Source organism: Labeo rohita, chromosome 1 (assembly GCF_022985175.1).
Source record: "Labeo rohita strain BAU-BD-2019 chromosome 1, IGBB_LRoh.1.0, whole genome shotgun sequence".
NCBI lineage: Eukaryota > Metazoa > Chordata > Actinopteri > Cypriniformes > Cyprinidae > Labeo > Labeo rohita.
This window is the reverse complement of record NC_066869.1, coordinates 48,822,459-48,844,239: the sequence shown is the minus strand read 5'-3', so window position 1 is coordinate 48,844,239 and position 21,781 is coordinate 48,822,459. Positions and strand designations below refer to the sequence as shown.

At 33.9% G+C, this 21,781-nt stretch overlaps 1 long non-coding RNA gene across 1 annotated transcript in view; it reads right to left on the bottom strand.

The window, feature by feature from the left end:
- Positions 1-17,023, bottom strand: part of LOC127171269 (uncharacterized) — a 28,886-nt gene extending 11,863 nt beyond the window's left edge. Inside the window, exons 1-2 of the long non-coding RNA XR_007828490.1 lie at positions 16,878-17,023; positions 14,606-14,750 (exon numbers count right to left, since the gene is read on the bottom strand). This is a non-coding gene — a long non-coding RNA (uncharacterized LOC127171269). The remainder of the gene's footprint in view (positions 1-14,605; positions 14,751-16,877) is intronic.
- Between the last annotated feature and the right edge of the window lie 4,758 nt (positions 17,024-21,781).

Here is a 21,781-nt window from a genome sequence, read left to right as displayed (position 1 = left end):
AACCACAACCTTTTGCGGTAACCACAAAAACTTTTACGATATAAACTCTTAAATATATATATAAAAAAAAAAACGAACTGGTCTTTCACTTTATTTTAAAATGCATAAAGTAACACATAATGTCCCAATTCAGTCCTATGCAAAGCATGCTGGGAACTAAAAATCCATCCATGATCAGTTAATGCAGCAAAAATAATCCATTTACCAGATAACAAGCAGATTAGGAGAACGTTAGTTTAACATTAAGTGGACTGAACACATGAAAATTAAGATGTAATATTATATATATATATATATATATATATATATATATATATATATATATATATATATATATACACACTACCGTTCAAAAGTTTGGGGTCAGTACATTTTTATTGTTTCTTTTTTTTTTTTTTAAGAAATTAATACTTTTATTCTCCAAGGATGTATTAAGTTAATAATTAAAAGTTTCTTAAAAGTTAATAATAAATCATTTACATTGTTATAAAATATATATATTTTGAATAAACACTGTACTTTTTAAACTTGTTATTCATGAAAGAATCCTGAAAAAAAAAAAAAAAAAAAATTCACAGGTTCCAAAAAATATTTGGCAGCACAACTGTTGATATTATCCAACATTGATCATTCTAATAATAAATCCGCATATTAGAATGATTTCTGAAGGATCATGTGACACTTAAGACTGGAGTAACAGCTGATAAAAATTCAGCTTTTCATCACAGGAATAAATTCTATTTTAAAGTATGTTAAAATAAAAAACATTATTTTATATTGTAAAAACATTTTGCAATATTACTGTTTTTTTTCTATATTTTTAATCAAATAAATGCAGCCTTGATGAGCATAAGAGACTTCTTTAAAGACTATTACAAGTCTTACTGACCCGAAACTTTTGAACGGTAGTGTGTGTGTATATATATATATATATATATATATATATATATATATATATATATATATATATATGTTTTGTTTTTTTTTGTTTGTTTTTGCAGTTTTATTCCTGTAGCTATTTTTAAGTTAATTGAACAAGCAGCAAAGTAATTTTCCCAGTGTATACATCATGCTGGTATTTGTTGAAAATAATTAATGGTGGCTTAATTAAAAATCTGGACATACGAAATTTACATTATTGCATTTTCTTGCAAAACACTTTTTTTTTTTTTTGGGTGAAATATGACAGACTTGTCTATGTTTTTGGTACTGTCCTGTAAATACTATCAATATGTACATGCTCAAAAAGCTAAGACTTTGTAAATGAACTAAATACACAGTAAAAGCATCAGAGATCAGAGATCATTTTATCGCAGTAAGTATCTTAGGTAAGATATCAAACTATGGAAGCATTTGCAATGTAATGATATTTAAAAAAAAAAAAAATCAATAGTGCATAATTTAAAATCTACTCATTACTTCCACAAATCATTTGCATTTTCTCATTAACTGCACATTATGTGGCCAAAAGGTTAAATGCATCTAATGGCAACAGGTTAGAGGTCAATAATACATTTAGCATTGAATACAGTGTCATATTCATATTCAGCTATCTTCATACAGACGAGGACAGAGACGTCAGTCCTGTTCCTTACAAATGTGAGCATTTAAAGAGCCGTCGCTTGCTTTATATTTGCTCAATGGACCCAGTGAAACTGCTGTCTGCTTTCATATTTCAAGATGATGATTAGAAATTAGCCAGCCCAGTTTAATTTCCTGGACAGAAAGACATAATTTTGTGTCCTCCTCTGATTTGTTTAGTTTAAATTTTTTAATCTTCCTCTGATGAATAGGTCACATAATTAGGATCTCCAGCAATTTATTTTTCTTAAATTATGGAAAGAAGTTATTAGAAAATTAAAAGAAATGAAAACACATATGATGGGAGAAAACTTCATTAATTAAAAGTGCACAAGAACACTTTGCCGGCAATGCAAACTTGCAGGCGACGTGACTATAACTAAATAATTATGAGACCAACTTTAATGAGAAGCTGCTCTTGGGACCAATCAGCGTGAACGCGCATTATACGCTCCTCGTGTATAAATAGAAACCTGCTGTAAGTGATTAATAGATAATAAAGCGACACTCTATATTTGAGTTTTACATATCAATGCACGATTCCTGCCAAAAAAAAAACAAAAAAAAACTTAAATGACCAGCATAAGTTACAACCATCTGCTGGTTACTGTATATATTAAACGTCTTCATATGATTAAAAACTATAGATATATACAGCACTTGCGCACTTAATTTATATATTTAGCGTTTTAATATTAGCTTCAGCTTGTCACCTCTGCTGCACAATATCCAACGTGTGCCAGTACCAGACCAACATAAACCATCTAAACCCAGTTAAGACCATATCCAGACGAGATCCGATCGGTTTCAGCACGGATCAAAGTTGAGGAATTTTGTATGGACGTTTCATAACTCAGAATAGTTCAGCCAAAAATGAAAATTAGCTGTAAATGTACTCATCCTCAGGCTGTCAAAGATTAGGATGAGTTTATTTCTCCATCAGATTTGGAGAAATGTGTCATTCCATCACTTGCTCACAAATGGATCGTCTGCAGTGAATGGGTGCCGTCAAAATGAGAGTACAAACAGCTGGCAAAAACATCACAATAATCCACAAGCAATCCACACCACTCCAGTCCATCAATTAACGAACTTAAAAGCCAAAAGCTCTGTGTTTGTTTGTCATCATGAAGACATTTTTAACTTCAAACGGTTGTTTGAAGTTGTTGATAATCCATAATAACACTTTCTGTTATGTTTTAAGCATCTAATTTCTCCTAAATTTCCTGAGGAGTAAATGCAAAATGATTTTCTTTTTTCTTTAATAGAATTAAATACTTCTAAACCAAATCATTATGAAATTAAATAAAAGAAACTGGGATGCACTTTTGTTGATGACAATGACAAGAAAGCCTTACTCTCACAAGGCTCTTCGGTTGGTTTCATAAGCCAAGGGAACTCTTCAGAATTGTTGATATGAATCTCAATATTCTGGTGACTCATTGAGGAACACAGACATCCTGATATCACATTAAAGGAACGGAAAACGCACAAGCTTCCTTCGTCTCATTTTAAAGCCTGAAGCTGATCGTTCGGTTTCATTCCAACACTTCTGAGAAAAAAAAAAAAAAGTTCCCCCTCAACAAACTTTTAGCAGAAAATCGCTCTCATATCAAATAAAGTGATCTGACTGCTGGTTTGTTTGGGAGGTTGTATTCAGGTGTCCTAACAAAAATAACCACAGATGTACTCGTTCACATTGACTGAGTATGTTCAACTAACATCTGACAACCACAATGCTCACATTAGATCTACTGTTTTACCACTTCAAATCATACTTCATGTTTTTCCTCAAAAGTGCGTCTTTTGCTTTGATCTAATGCAACGGAAAGCATGTAAATGAAGTGCCTGAATACTTTTTTAAAGCGAAACACATGCGTCACACATCATGTGATTGTAATCTGCTCCCACAAACCCCAGAAAGTGGATTTTAAACTCTCTGGCATTTAGAGATAACATGAAGTCATACAGTGATTAATTAGACAATCACAATAAGTAACAAAACACCCAGCAGGCACATTAAATACCGAACTGGCTCAAGGATGTAGTAAGATAAACACATTTGCTGGAGATTTATGGGCCACATACAAATAAGTTTTGGATAACCATTTTTATTTATGGCAGTAAATCCCCCAATTTCTCATTCCATTCACTCTTAAAAATAATGGTTCTTTTATTGGCATTGACTGTTCAATGACGAACCTTTAACATGGATGGAACCTTTCATTTTTAAAATGATATTCACTTCACTATTTTTTTTTTTCTTCAGTGAGCACTGAAAGGTTCTTTGGGAAACCAAAAATGGTTCTTCTGTCATTCATTCTTAAAAATAAAGGTTTCAGAAGAACTGTTTGTGGAATGAAAATATTCCATAAATGATAAATGTTCTCCACTGAACCATTAATGCAAAAAAATATATATATTTTTTTAACAGTGTTGCTGCGAAAACTCCTTTTGGAAACTTTATTTTCATTGCATTAAAGGTTCTACAAGATAGAAAAAACATCTTTAAACTAAGAAAATGTGGTTCTTTTAAGAACTGTTTACTGAAAGGTTTAGTTTAGTTGTTTAAGTTGTTTACAGGGGCAATGCACATTAATATACATGGCTGTAAATGTGCCAGATTTAGGCTATTTTTCATCTGTACACCCTTGACAGAATGTTAAATGTCACTCTAAAAACAAAAGCACAGCATCGTACATGCATATACACACCAACAAGATATAAAGTAAAATACTAAAAAAATACAAATACATGATTGCACATAAAATAAATAAATAAATAAATCTTGCAATACTGCGAAAACTCATTTTGGGAACCTTTTTTAAATGTACAAGTGCTTCTACAGTCTTGAACCTGTGATGATGGACAGCATTACCTGCAATATTTCTGCTGTAAACAAACAAACCTTAATGCTAGCATTTTAATTTGTTTTGACCAAACTAATATTAGCAACCATTACCTTTCATAAACCACCAAAGGCAATGTTTTTTGTTTTTTAATCATAACACTTCTGAATAAGTAAGATCACTTATTACTTCTTAATAACAAGATCAATAGAAAATATAAACATCTCTTATCAATTTTAATAGCATGACAGTAATTGCAGCAAGCAAGCAGCCCTGAATTTTGTGAATAAGTGCAATCCATAGCAAGTTACAGAGAAAGTTGGTGTGTTTTAACTGAAATGCTCACAGCACAGACTACTGGTTGAATTGGATTGCATGTGTTTTTTGTGTTGCAATACTGCATATATTTCCACAATTGTTTGGTGAATCCACACACACACTCTTTGCATGGACCCAATTCTTCACACACACACACACACAGCAGAAGAGATAGCAGTTAAACTTTAATTCCCCTGCTGCCCCTGTGTAGGATTAAAGCCGGCGCAGGTGAGAGTGTCTCTGAGGAATAATTACAAACGGATGTGTGGAGGTAGATTGAGAGAGAGAGAGAGAAAGAAAAAGAGGCTGCAAATAACCGCTTCCAATGGCTGATCATATTTTACCTCCTCATTAGCAGAAAAGCAGAATGCCGCAATTACTTTGACGGAGTGGCACGTCTGGACCGAGCTGAGAAGATGTGTGCATTTCTACCCACTCACTGGCTGAATTTCATTTGATGAAAAGCTGTGTGTGTGTGGAGAGAGAGACAGACAGGCAGACAGACAGGTTATTTTCACACTCATATAGATTTCAAATAGCTTAAGGTTTGAGCATGTAGACTCATAGGCTGGAAAAATACCCAACAAAAAACACAAATGCAGGCGACAGTGCTAGGAATCCAAAAGCATTATGAACTGCAATGCATTCAAAAAATTTTCTAAACACAAAGGCACATGAACCTGACCTTAAATAGCTAGTCGTTTCTGCATTTACATACAGGACATACTAAGGGTAGGTTTTAGGCCTTCGGCACCATTCCGGAACCTGAGCCGCCCTGCCAAACAGCAGGAAAATAAAAAAATAATTTTATATATATATATATATATATATATATATATATATTTTATATATATATATATATATATATATATATATATATATATATAAATTTAAATATATAAAAAAGGCTAAAAATATATACAGTACATACATAATATATGCATATTTGCTAACATGCATTTTTCAAAAAGATTTATATTTCAAAATACACAAAAAAAAAGGCAAAAAAAAAAAGGCATACACATTTGGGAACATACATTTTTAAACAGATTTATGTAAATATTTTTACCAATATATGCTTGGTCATTTTTTAATAAATATTAGTTATTATAAATAAACTTAATATATTTCTAAATATACAAAAAAGGCTAAAAATATATAAATATATTTGCTAAAATGCATTTTTCAAAAAGATTTATGTAAATATCTTCTATCAATATTTTTTTTAAAATATATTTCAAAATATACAAAAACTAATAATAATAATAATTTATACACATTTGGTAACATACATTTTTAAATAGATTTATGTAAATATTTTTTACCAATATTTTTTTTTTTTACTATTTTTGTATTTTGAAAATATTTTAAAAAGCATTTTACAAATATGTTTTGCATTTCAATCTGAGAAAATACATTTACATAACAAATATGAATAAAAATCAGCAAGAAACAATTTACAATGTTCCAAAATATATATATATATATATATATATATATACTCTTTTTTTTGTTTGTTTGTTTAGTTAGAACAGCCCAAATGTGCCTATGATTCCTCTGAAATATTGTGTAAATAGGCAGCTCAGTACACTGAGTTATGCATCATGTCCTTCAAAAAATAAATAAATAAATAAAAGTGTGTCCTTGTGAGTTTTTGTCCTCTGATGGTTATTGTGCACAAGAAAACATTGTTCTGCTGCACATCAATAGCACAGTTATGAGAGATCTCCAATACAAAGCTTTAATTAGATCAGTAACAGGCGACAGCAGCAGATCTGAGTGCGAGGTGTTTAAAGCACCAGATGAAGGGTGAGAGCGGAAGAGCGACCGAGCTAGATAGTCTGAGATACGCGCATGATAAGAAAAGAAACCCATCTCAGATCAGAGTGAAACCTCAGAGAAAATATTAAAGAACACTTTCTATTTTGGAAGAGTCGTCTTTTCTCATTTTCCCTCTTCGTGCGTTGCTTTATCTGTCTTTCTGTTTCAGCCACAGCTATAATCACATGTGACCCAAAGATCTCACATTGCATAATGTGCTGTAGTAGATAAAGGAAGAGTTCAGGCAAAAATGAAAATTCTTTCATCTAAACTCATATGGCTTTATTTCTACTGAGGAAATGTTTAGCAGAACCTAAAACACTAACTAAAAAAGACAGAAAAACACCATGAAAATAGTTCATTGCAAAATGTAGCTATATAATGACATTATATATTACAATGTTCATTTTGGGCTGACCTAACCCTGTAACTTTCAGGCATATGATACATAAAATATCAATTAAAAACGTCAACAATTGCAAAGTTAGTTCACGTATACATTACCAAAATGGAACATGCATACATTTCAGGGACAGAGACAATGAGCATGCAATTGAGCATATTTCTCTGTTAATTATCTCTCAGTTCTTGCATTCACAGGAAATGATCCACTGATGTTGAAATAATAACCGTTTGTTCTGTCTGCTTTAATTATGCTCATTTCACTGAAACGTGGCTGTTGTTACGCAGAGAGATAGGCACCAAACGCAGCCAAGAACCACTGCGGTCCCTTCAGACCTGCTAAATGATCAGGATGTGCTAAATGCTGTTTTTTGGACATTTGTCCCCAATTCATCAAAACAAAGTTAAAGCTGAATTTTCAAGAATCCACCCTCAAGTCCAAAATACTAGACCTGTAATCACCATAAATGCTGAAGAACCACTATAGCATTCAGAATATTCACAGATAGCAAACAAATAGTTTATATAATGGCTTATTGTAAAGTTAATTTAAATAAATAAATGGTGAAATATGGACAAACCAGTTGGGTTAAATGTCTAAAAAAGTTAAATTTTTATTATTGCTGATGCCTTTAGCAATTATGTGTCTGATTTTATGTGTCTGAATATGTATCTGATTTTCCAAGCTATTTTGGGTTCCTTTTAAACCTCCCATATATTATCTTTTAAACAGCTGAGTTAAATAAAACAACCCAGAGGTTAGGTTAAACATTTAACTAAACTGGCTGGGTCAAAACAAACCAGTTGCTGGGTTTGTCCATATTTCACCCAACACTGGCTTCTTTTTGAACCCAACATTTTAATAAATCAAATTTGGGAATATAAATAAGGGCTAAATAAATGTCTACTACGGTCTTAGCAAATAACACTGCATAAGATATAATACGTAATATAAAATGCAAAAAGCAGCACTTTCTTTGGAGGTCTCAGTCTTTTGGACCCACTAAATGAATATATTTTAAATATCTCAAAATATGTATACGTGTATATATATATATATATATATATATATATTAGTTATGTATAATAAATATACACTACATATAATTGCTCAAATGCATTTTTCAATATTTCATAAAAATATATTTCAAAATATACTATTCAAAATACAATTACACACATTTGGTAACACACATTTTTACATAGATTTATGTAAACAGGCCTCAAAATTAACTTTTTTACTTAGCAAGTTCAAAAAGTTAGGAGCACCAAATAAAATTTAGGAGCACCCAAAGAATATTAAGGAGCACCACAACAGCTGCCCATTGAGAGGAACGGCTAGCAACGTCCTGATGATTAATAGCTTCACCAGTCGAACCTGATCCTGAATTCTTTACCACACACTTCTTTTTAGTAATGCACTGATCTTGATCCTTCATGGCCACGTCTGATTGCTGATGCTTTACAAACAAATGGGCTATTTTAATAATTATACATTGCCTTAAGATAGGGACGAGAAAGAATGAAAAAATGAGTGCATGAACAAGATTTTCTCTATTACAGGTCAAACTCTCTGCAGCCATTTAAATTAGAGGCAACCACTGCATTTTTAAACTTAATCCACACATAGATGCTGCATGCATGAGCCGTTTCTGAATTAAATTAGATTATAATTTCAATATCTGAAGCAAAAACAGAATGGTCCGACAGACTTTAGCTTTGTGAAATTATGCTACATAAAACACCTGGGCCAAACCACACATGAAAGATAACTTACTCCAGTAATCAGGTGCTGTTTGACAGGCTTTTTATTTAGTTTTTATATTTTTGAGTGTGTGTGCTTCAAATGTAAGTGCATGTCAGAACAGCACGCAAATAAAATGTTTAAGCGGCAAGTTTGAAAGCACATGCAAATAATGTACTTGTGTGATTGCAAATAAGTGCAGTGTTTAGTGAGTGGAATTCTGCTGCCGAGTAAACGTGTGAATGTAGATCATCAAGAATCAAAAATGTTCATATTGCATACTACCCCTAATTACAATGCAGTGCAAATCCGGAACAGAGATTGGGTGAAAGAAAACGTTGGGAGCAAAAACCTGCCAGTTCCGAGTTCCAACGGAGCGCAATGTGAGTGATTGACGGCTAATATCTAAAATCTGCATTAAAGCTAAGAATGTAAAGATGAAGTTTAATTGGTTATGTAAGCTAATGTTGGATAGAACAGTTCACTGTATCAGCTCACAGCAGTCATATACTGTGCATTACTTAATTAACACATTACTTAAAGTTTTGTAAAGAAATGAAAACAAGTTGCACCACAACAATTACTAGCACTCGCACAAATGCTACCAAATATATTTTGAGGTCACGCAGATTAAATTCTGGGAGCACATGCGACCAAAACGGTCACAATGTTGAGCCCTAGTACATATTTTTTTTACCAATATATTTTTGGCCATTTTATTTTATAAATATTATTTATTATAAATAAATGTAATATATTTCAAAATATACAAAAAAAGGCTAAAATATTTTTAAAATATATTTTGCGTTTCAATCTGGGAAAATACATGTACATAAATATGAATAAAAATTAGAAAGAAACAATTTACAATGTAAAGTTTTGTATTAACATTTTAATTTTAGTTAATGTTTTAGTAATTTATTCTTTTTTTTTTTTTTTTTTTTTTTTTTTTTTTTGGTACATAAAGTTAAAAAAATTGAGAAATGTTGCTTTGGCAACTACTTACTGGGTTGTTTTTTAACCCAGCATTTTAATAAATCAAATTTGGGAATATAAATAAGGGCTAAAAAATGACTACTATGATCTTAAACAGCAAATATCACTGCATAAGATATAATATGTAATAAAAAATGCAAAAGAAATGCGAAAAGCACCATTTTCTTTGGAGGTCTCAGACTTTTGGACCCACTAAATGAATTGGGATGTTGGAGGGACACACGGTGGGTTGATGACCGAGTGTTTGAATACTGTATGACCTTCTGCTTGTAGGCGTTTCATTATCCGCAAAATCAGCTCAGAAACCACGGGGCGGCTCCAACTTTCTCTCTCAAACTTTTCCAATCTCTTTCGACTTGTCAAGTGGCCTCAGCGTGCTCTCTGCAAATATTGCCTGGGCTGCACATGAGTTACTTGAGCTACCGAATGACTGAACCAACTGTGAGACCAAATTGAAGAGCATTATAAAACATGCTCTGGGGTTTTGTGCTGCTCTCATAGTATTCTAATGGGTTTCCAATATAAACGGTGCGGCGAGGGACACGCGGGTCTATTGGGTTAGGAATTATTCTGATTTAAAAGCAATTATGCCTTTTTTCCCATATGCCAGCAGAGGTTTTGAAAAGAAAGAAACTGAGAAGCTTATTCATCTCGAACATTTAAAGGTACACTAAGCAGCAGCCATTCTAACTGGTTTACCCGGTAAGCGGTAATCCTACTAGGTAGCGCCTGCTTACCCAATTCTGCTTTTTTGTAACTCATTTGTGATTACAGGCCAAATGTCATGCTGCATAATTAATATTCATGAGATGAGCAGATAAATACATTTCTTTCAAAGTTAATTTGTGAATTTCCAATGAAGAATGACAATCATGATTCTAAAGTGAGAAATCCACCAATCGGTATCACGGTATCACCATGGAAACACTAATCAAGGCAAACAAGCAAAGCACCAAACCGTCTACTTTCATGAAGCATTGCAAAGTATGTTCTCAAATCAGAAACAACAGTATGGAAAATTACTGAGTGAAGTATATGTTGAATTGCAAAAAAAAAAATCAGTTGCAATCCTTCACATGCGTGTATGTTTTGTCTGTTTCCATTAAATCAAAGTATGTACAATGTGATTGGTTTGGCACATTTATGTAGAACTTTGCTCTTTAAATGTTTATTTACAAAAAACATGACTAAACTTTGCCAAGCATAACTAAACTGATCAACACGACACTCTAATTGGCCATATCAAGGGCAAACATTTTACTGTACGCTTGAAAATAACATCACCGCTCTCCAGAATGCTGCTTCCACTTATGGCATCTCAGTTAATCGATGTAATGATAGATGGTTTTGCGCATCTATGAAGTTTCTACAACGACCACCGAGACTCAAAATCCATGAAGTGCTTTTTTAAAGCTTTTTATCTTGTTGAACAGTTGACTGTATAGCATGTTTAATGGCTCTCCGCTTGTTCTCGAGTTGCCAATTGACCTTGTAGTGTAAAGCGGTGGGAACATGTTTGATTGTTTGCAATCGTTTTCTCTTCACTTCACAGTTTATGCAACCAACTGATGCTGCAAGGTCGCTGCGATACATTAAAACACACTGCGGTACGGGTGACCATTCAGGGGCCAGATTCATGAAAATCTTCGGAAATAAGAATAATTTCTTAAAATAAATTCCAGGAAGTTCTTAAGAATATTCAACAGAGAAATTGTAAATGTTCTTGAAAGTTTTAAAATGTGTACTTAGAAACATTCTATTTATTTTTTCTTAAGAAAATTCTTTATCTGATTGAATACATGGCAGTTATTGCCTACAATTCATTGATAAACTCAGTGAAAACACTTTGTGTTTTTGCGTTGCCTGCAGATTACCGTAATATACCGTACATGGGTGTGTTCATGATTATGTTGCATTTAAAAGCCAAATTTAAAAACAAGCTCCATATCTGACTTGTTTTTGTAGAATTGTTGCTTAATTTTTGCAAAAAGTAGCACCACACATTATCATGATCATCGACATTTACATTATCAGTCATTGGTGTCACTTCAGAAAACTCGCTCACAGTCATGTTATATGTAGCTAGTGCTGTAATTATAACAATTAAATATTAAGTACAAACAAATATAAATATAACAATTAATTTGAAATAACCCAATGAACTCATTAAATCAATTACATCTGGGGATTTAAGACAAGTCTGAGGCTGTCCTTAGTTTGAGAAGTTATTTACGATTATTTTTAAGAAGATTCTTTTTTAAGAATTTGAATTGTCTTAGGAACAAATCTAAAAATAAAGATTAAGGAAATTCTTAGGAAGAATTTTTGGGAATAGAAAATATTCTTAACTTTTTTCTTAAGTTAGAAATGAAAAAGAAAATGGCAGTTAAGAAGAATTAAAACTCTTAAAATTAATTTCTTAGTTTTAAAAGATACCATGTTTGTTTGTTTTTGAAAACTTTTCTATGTAAAAATATTTACCATTTTGTCTTGCATTACATGCAAATGTGTAATAAAAAGATATGGGAGGGTTATTTTAGAAATTTAATACAGATAAATAAAAAAAATAAAAATAAACTAACTAGAGATACTTACAAATGCAATCAGTAGCCTAAATTAAAGACATTATTATAATTGTTTTGGGTTATTACAAAACCTCAAAGACAAACAATTTTGATTTTTACAGTTGCAATTCTGCTTTGCTTCCGGTTCCGGGTCTCCCGGAACACTTCCCCTTGGCGGCCATTTATAGACTTTGTTCGCGGGCGCTTCCTCGCGAAGTTTTGGCTAGTCTAACTAACAATCCTGAGCGTTTTCCTTTCTATTGTCTTTCTGTTGCCGACCGGACTGTTTATTCCTCCCGTATGATTATTGCTGCCTGCCTATCGACCCCTGCCTGGATTATCGTTGTTGTTTATTGGATTACCCGCTCTGTTCCCGATTGTTGTTGTTTGACCCTCGCCTGTTTGACTTCGCCTTTAATAAAGTTGTTGCACATGGATCCTCCGCCTACGTCTCCATCTACGGCCTTGTTACATATATATATATATATATATATATAAATTCATAAATATCAATTTGAGTTTATATTTCAAAATTATGTCTATTCTAGCAATTCTGATGTTATATCCCACACTTCTGGGGGGTTTTCCTTGCTACTGTTGAGTTAACTCAGGTTTTAAAGTCCGAACTAGGAGATATAAACTTGTATTTGCTAGAAAGAAGTCAGAATTATGAGATAAATTGAGTAAATGTTATGCAAAATGTTATAGGTTTAAATATTGTTTCATGCTGTAACTGTAAGTTAGGACTAACACAATATGTCCCCTATGAACTGCAAATGTTAATATTAAGTAGACAAATTGTTTAAATCAAATTTATGCTTTAAAAGTAGAGAAATCATAGCAGTTTCATCCATAGTCTGTACGTTAGCTGATTTGCATTTCGATTCTGACAGCCAAAGGCCCAACAATGTTTTTTCTCTTATTCCATGGATTTTACCGAACTCCCTCCACTTGCCTTCAGTGTTTTTCTGCCACCACAATGCACAATGCACAGCAGCAGGTGACATAACTGTGACATCTACTCTAAATTGGTCTATAGATGATGATATCAGCCATTTCTTATCTTATACATCCACAACCCTGCTAGTAGTCTCCAATTTTATTAAATGTATTTGTAATCTTGTTTACACTATGACACATAGACACACTATGTCTTTTTAATGTAATCTTTTTATTGTATATGCCACCAGTATCTATTACTCTCCAAGTCTGCCTAACCCTCAAGCTTTGCTTGGCCGTTGGAGATCTGGCAACCAAAAATGAAGTGCTAATAAGGAGAATGATCTATGGAGCGATCTTCCTCCAGGCTCATGCATTATAAATGCTAATGTCTCCCTAAAGCACGCTCTCCCTTTGGTACTAATTGCTGTATGAATGCGAAGAGGCAAAGAGAGAAACAGTGAGAAAAATGTCAGAAAGTTGTAGCTGGATTTGCCATCTGTTCTCAAGGTCAATTGTCACCCAGCAAACACATCCGTCATGCCCCAAACCCGGTAAACAAGCACAAATTACGCCACTGTTTCCCACATTGTTATTGCACATTCAAAAGCCTCCCACTGTTTTAGAACACTTGCGGTCGCTGCGGGCTGCAGTCGAATCTACGGATGGGGATGATGCAGACAACATTGTAACAAGTGGCTGTGAAATTATACGGTTTAACAACGCCGTACACATTCAGCTACTCTTCACTCAAACATTTTTCGATCCTCACTCTGTTCATGTTGCTAATGGACCCCTTGTATGTTTTTGTGCATTTAAATTGAACAGCGGTATTGTTTCATTTGGCACGCATGGGTATATTTTACTGTTAAACGCATCTGAAACTGCATTGTTAGTTCCCCCGGTGAGCACTCGGCATCAGCGAGATGTTTATGGTGAATATTTTTACCCTGAAACAATCATTACCTTGACAACATAATGCAATTTACATAATTACAGCACAAGTACTACTGATTCAGATTATAGCAACTAAGTTCTTAGAATTAAGTTCTTTCCCTTGTGCTTTACATATCTTGATATACACAGGCTGGTTTCTTTTCAGGATGATTCATATGCCACACAATACATTCAATTTGATGCTACTCCTTAGATTAAATGATCAGTAAACATCTGGCTCATGAATAATGTTTGTCAGAGCGTCCTGTCCAAACTCGTCATTTCAAGAACTTCCAGTCAGCGCAACTAAGCCTGTGATCCAGAATGTGCATCTGGTCTTCAATGAGCCAAAGAAGTCCACATCAAACCTCTCCTGATCTCACTCCGTTGGCACCCAGCAGTTGCCAGAATCAGATTATGGCTTTGACGCTGCCATTGGAAGGGCACCCACCTACCTCAACAAACTCCTAAAAGTGTATGATTCCCCCCCGCCAGTTATGGTCTTGCATCGTTGCTCCTTCACAGTGAAGTACAAAGTCGCTTTCCAAAACCTTCAGTCTCTTTGCTCCACTCTGGACCATCAAAACCTTCAAGAAGCAGCTGAAAAAAAAAACAACAACAACTTAAACACATTAAAGGTTCCAAAAGGGAGTTTCCACATCATTACTGTAGAAAACAAAATTTGGGGGTTAGCCAAAGAACCTAAATGATCCATTTTTTTTTTTCTTACTGTGAAGAGCATTTTAATAATCTTTTTTCACTAAAGAAGCTTTTTTGCAATAGAACACTTAAATATGAAGTCTTAATGCACAATACCAATATTAAAGCCAGTCTCAGCAAACACCTTGAACAATTCTAATAACTTACCTGGATTCTCATTAGCTGATCCAAAATAAACAATGCAAGAAAGCAAGCACATGCTGTAATACCAGCTCCAGTTTAACCCTGACTCAAGAACAGTCCGTGTAGATTTCCCAAATGAGTTGAACTCCCCTCAGGCGCCTGATACAGAATATAAACTCCTGCTTTACAAGCTCAACATCCACCCACGTTTCTTATAAAACAACATGTTTAATCTTTTGCCCCATGCACATTCGTGTCAGACATGGTGAAATGTTACTGAGACCTTTAGCACCATTTAAGCGTCATTACCCAAGGCGATCACACTCTCTTGTGGTTTATACTTTTACCTTTTTTTTTTACATTTAACATTACTGCAAAGGGAGACCCTTTCTCTACAGGAAACTGCACAAACGATTGAATGAAATGACCCTTCACTGATAGGCAGAAGACAGCAGCATGATTCAAATCACATCCCAATTTTTCCAAAATGCATGCTTTTAAGTGCATTCAGTACAGAATGACTTAAAACAAAAATGCAATGTGAGAGACAATTTTAAGTGTGCCATCAAGAAACTTTAGACCATTTTTAGCAGGAATCAATTAATAATAAGATTATAATTTTATGCATTATATGTAATTTTACAGATTTTATAAATTATATTTTATATAATTACTATTATGATGATATGACCTCAACGACTAGTGACATTGACTTGAAGTGTGTTTTCTGTAAAGAGGAAAATGAGAGTACATTTGTACATTTATTTTATGATTGTTATTATTTTGGTGTGAGTTGTTTTTTTTTTGTTTTGTTTTTTGTTTTTTGTTAAAGTACTAAGATTGATTTGTATTACTCATTTCAAAACAGAAATAGGTCACTACTTGTATACATTAAAAGAAACAAGAAATAAAGTGAAAAAAATCTGCAAATTCTTTTAAAGCCTCATGTCTACTCTTTGAATAATTACGTACGATTTTCTTATTGCTTTCCTCATTTTATTATTTTTGTGTATTATTGTATTTGCTTTTTTGTAAAGAAAAAAAACTTAAATACTTAAAGAAAACCATTATTAGAGCATGTTTTACAAGTAAAAAAAACTTGACTATTTCTACCACAAGTCGTGGGTCTGTGTCTAGTTAACAAACTACATCTAAAAATAAATGAATACAATAAAATATGAATAAGAAAGAAAAATATGCAGTTTCTTTTTTTTAAGAAATAAACAAAAAATCTATTCGTGGACAAGAAATTCAATTCACGGACGAATCGTTCATTTGAACCGATTCTTTTCATTGAACCGGTTCCGTATTTCAGCGAATCAGAATGATTGGGTTCTCGAGTAAACGACTCCATTGACTCAGTATCATTTGCTTGGAGGGTGTTGGATCGTCAGTGAATTTGTTTTCAGCCTTGTCCTACTAGAAAACAAGCCAATATGGATTTACAAGATGTTCGGAGCTCGAGTAGGAATTTGACCGAAGGCGCGATTCTAGTAAGTAAACGTTAACTTAAAATGTTTTTTCTCAACTTGTTCGAATAACAATTTGGCAATCATAAAACACGGACAATAAATATAATTTATGACAACCATCGAAAACATACGGGAGATTAGTTTGTGCGCTCTGTGAGGAAAACTTTCAGGAGACTGAATCAATATTGTTTAACTCTATAAAGATTGCTGCAGGTTTATTTTTACATATTCGATGATAATTATGATCTTACACACATAAATCCCCTGATATCTTAAACAGCTTGATTAACGACGCCGTATATTCAATAACCATCACCTTTCGATATTAATTAACGGTAAATCAACGGAACTAATTAGCCACCATCATACAAACTATAACGATTCTTAACTAAAAGCCATAATATCTACTCACCTGTGAGAAAATAAACTTCGTCTACTCCTTCATTTATACATCCCTCACTTGTTTTGTGATATTTTAATAATTTGGATTTTAAATATATTTTAAAAGTTGAACGTTTCTCAGCACCTGTTGTGAAACGGGCTTGATGACGCGTAAAGCGATTGGCTAGATTGGTTACCTTCTGGATAATGATTGGTTGTATGTGAGGAAGGCGGTAAATTTCATTTGACCTTTTTTGGCGTTGTTTTGTAAAATAGCCAATGACGTTGCGTAATTAAGTTGGCTTGAGAAAGCCAACTTACTGATATGCTATTTTCTTCTGAGACTAAGTCTGTCCACACTAACTCCTCCTAGAGCTTTAACTCTACAAACTCCAAACTCAGCCCAGATCTTCAGACTGATCTGAAGTTAGTTGCTATATGTTTTCTAACTGATCGGACTTACGATTGTCCTAAAAATGACGATTAAAATTGGGAAAAATCCCATAGACTTACATTGACGGAATGTTCAAATGAGCAACACTTTTCAAATTCCAACAGTCAAAACTCCCAGAATCCTTTGGGACTCAATCAAACTTCCCTTCTATGTACTGTATTTCTAATCCATTTAAACTCATTCAAACTCTGTCTATCTATCTATCTATCTATCTATCTAACCATTACTATCTATCTATCTATGCCTAGCAACCAGAATCATGCTAGTAACTTGCTAATCATGCTAGTAACATGCTAGTAACTTGCTAATCATGCTAACAACCTGCTAGTAACTTGCTAATCATGCTAACAACATGTTAGTAACTTGCTAGTCATGCTAGTAACATGACAACGACATGCTAATCATACTATAATCATGTTAGCAACATGCTACTAACTTGCTAATCTTGCTAGAAACATGCTAGCAACTTGCTAATCATGCTAGTAACTTGCTAATTATGTTAGCACCTAGTAAAATGCTAGTAACTTGCTAATAATCCTATAAGCATGCTAACAACATGTTAGTACCTTGCTAATCATTATAACATCATGCTAGCAACATGCTAGTAAAATGCTAGTAACTTGCTAATAATCCTATAAGCATGCTAACAACATGTTAGTACCTTGCTAATCATTATAACATAATGCTAGTAACATGCTAGTAACTTGCTAATCATGCTAATAACATGATAACGACATGCTAATCATACTACAATCATGTTAGCAACATGCTACTAACTTGCTAATCTTGCTAGAAACATGCTAGCAACTTGCTAATCATGCTAGTAACTTGCTAATCATGCTAGCAACATGCTAGTAAAATGCTAGTAACTTGCTAATAATCCTATAAGCATGCTAACAACATGCTAGTACCTTGTTAATCATTATAACATCATGCTAGTCACATGTTAATCATGTTAATAACAGGCCAACAACATTCTATCTGTCTATCTCTGACAGACTGTATTGCCTTCAAAACATCCAAGCGTTAACCTTTTAAAACTACTTTAGAATTCAAACTATTTCAGACTGAAAACCATCAAACTTAAAACTTTTTAAAACTTCTTAAACTTTTTAAACTTTATAAACTTTTCAAACTTTTTTTAAATTATCTGTTCCGGCTTTCTCAAGCCAACTTAAAGTTTGTCTTGACAAACTTTTTTATCTAGTTATTCTTCTTCTTCTGAGCCAAATTTCAGTATCTGTGTCCTCCTAGAGCTTTCAAGCTAGAACCACCAAACTCGGCCCAGACCTTCAGACTGGTCTGACTCAGTGTGCTGTATCTTTTCAGACTGATCCGGCTTACGGTTTTCATAAACCAGACTATCAAAACCACCAAAAATCCCATAGACTTACATTGACGGAATGTTCAAATGAGCAACACTATTCAAACTCCAACTGACAAAATTCTAAACTCCCAGAATCCCTTGAGGCTCAATCAAGCTTCCCTTCTATTTACTATTTCTAATCCATTCTCATTTAAGACTCATTTAAGCTTCCACTATAGTATTTCTAATATTTCTAATCTATCTAAATCATGCTAGCAACATGCTAATCATGTTAGAAACATGTTAGTAACATGCTAATCGTGTTAGCAAAATGCTAGTAACATGCTAATCATGTTAAAAACATGCTAACAACATGCTAATCATGTTAGCAACATGCTAGTTACATGCTAATCATACTGGAAGCATGCTAACAACATGCTAGTAACATGTTAATCATGTTAGCAACATGCTAGTAACCTGCTAATCATGCTAGCAACATGCTAATCATGTTAGAAACATGCTAACAAAATGCTAGTAACATGCTAATCGTGTTAGAAACACGCTAGTAACATGGTAACAACATGCTAATCATGCTAACAACATGCTAGTAACTTGGTAATCATGCTAGCAATGTGCTAGTAACTTGTTAATCATGTTAGTAACATGCTAACCATGTTAGAAACATGCTAACAACATGCTAGTATAATGCTAATCGTGCTACCAACATGCTACTAACATGCTAACCATGTTAGAAACATGTTAGTGACATGCTAGCAACATGCTAGTAACATGATTGGCATGTTGCTAGCATGATTAGCATGTTAACAACATGCTAGTAATATTCTAATCATGCTAGAAACATGTTAACAACAAGCTAGCAACATGTTAGCCATGTTAGAAACATGCTAGTAATTTGCTAATAATGCTAACAACATTCTAGTAATTTGCTAATTATGCAAACAACATGCTAATCATGCTAACAACATTGTAATCAGCCTATAAAAATACAAGCTAATTATGCTAAAACATGTTAACAACATGTTAAATCATGTAAGCAATGTGTTAAACTTTCTCAAGCCAACTTAAAGTTTGTTCTCAAACTTTACTCATCTAGTTTAAATATGCATCCTGATTGGTTGGTTTACTAATGAGAGGCGTGTTTATGCTGTCTGTCAGCCTCATCTCTTTTCTTTTACAGTGTGTATACACCTAAATTAAGCAAATTAGGTACATTTATTAAAGCAAAATCCTTAGCACTTTGGTTGTTGAGCTCATTTAGAGGAACTTTACATTTACTGTATGAGGAGCACTTTTGCTGCCTCTGACAGACTTTACTATTGTTTATTGTAATTGGAAATCGCGTTTAGGTTGTACAGTAAATGTTTATGCACTAAATCATAGCCGCTGTAAAAGGCTATTGTTGTTTAATTGTATATTTATGCATAATCATTTGCATAAGCATAACCATAACCATCCTTCTTATATCTTCTGTAGAAGCTATAAGGGGCACAACTGCAAACATCATTAAAGGTGCACGTGCACTCAGTAATTCTTTCATGTTTCTTTCTTTGAAATGGAACTAAAATAGACCGTTTTATCCAATATTTATGTTTGCTATTTGTATTTTTATGCTTTATAAGAGTACTAGAGAATGTTTCGTATTTGCCAATACATGTGAGGTAACAGAAATGAATGTGGGCACCCCGAAAATGTGCTTAGAATCTGTGCAGGTGTCTGTTGGTCTCAATTTGGATTGCTTTAAACATATGCCAGAGAGAAAAGCTTTTGGAACAAGCAATGTCCTGGTTGGGATCCTTCTTCGTGGTCCATTTCTCTGTCCTGGACCGTAGAGCTCAGCCAGGGATGGATGCTTTCAGCCAATATTGCGTTGTTTGCTTAGCAGCATGCTAACATCAAACCATATTGGAATTGGGATGAATCGAGTCTAGTTCTACCTGTGAAACATTTGATATCTGTGACTCTTGTGTTTTATTTCAAGACGACAGCTGCCTATTTAGATAGTGAACATCTCAATATGGGTTTGGAACACAGTTTTTGCCTTTTCTCCAAGGCATTTGTTCCTATTTACAGCCGTTTCAAAGTTGTATGTATCAGTGGTGTTACTCTCAAAGGAAATTTCTCTTTTCAGTCTTTCCTTCTTTTTCTCTGCTGTTCTTGTAAGGCGTAAAGTGATTTCATTGCCTCACCAATCTCCACTAGCAATTCTGGAAACATCACCCTATAGATCACAGCCAGACACGGCATGTGTAATTCAGTGTGAAAAAAAACAAGTGAATTGCTGGGTTTGTACATATTGGTTTGCACTAGAAGTTTTGCATTAATGTAATGTATTACTGACCTTTACAAACACTACACCCTGGTTTCAGGGAGTTACTAACTAAAAATAGTAAAGCTGCTAACTACATTTTTCAGTATTGTCACAGTAGCTGTTTTTAGGGATGGTAGTACTCACCCTGTCTACATAGCGACTGAGGCTCACCCCAATCGGCCTGACAGGGGCGCTACAGCGATTGAAAGTACGAAATCTCTCATAACTCCTAAACCATCAGTCACAGGCTCAAGTGTCTTACTGTATGTCATTGAATCCTTGGCTCATGCCAGAATCCTTGGCTCAATCCTTGGCTCATCAGAATCCTTGGCTCATGCCAGAAACACACGTCTCAGATTTAATCGTGAGCCTGATTAAATTTTTTTTTTAGGTATTACTTTTGCGAACTAGTCCTAGGTTTTTCACCCGATCGGAATCAAACCAGTGCAGAAAGATTCTCTGGAGAGTGAATACCAATAATTATGAAAAAATTTACTTTTGACTTACCGTGGCAAAGGGGCGCCAAAACGTGCGAAGGGTGCAGGGCCACTTTTAGTAAAATGCCTATAACTGCTGAATGGAATGAGATATCTTGGCCAAATTTGGCACGCTTATGTAAGAGCTCAATCTAAGGTCACAGGAAAATAAATGCAGAGACTGGCCACTTGGTGGCTCTATAAGAAAGAAAAACATAAAAATGGCTATAACAGGCAACCATATGTCCTATCAACATGAAAATCACTGTACACGGTCTTGGTCCAGAGTGCCATGAGTGTCTACGGGGACATTTGCGTATCTCAAAAAAACATGGCCCCCGTTGGCCGATGAATTTTGAGCGCCTGTTAG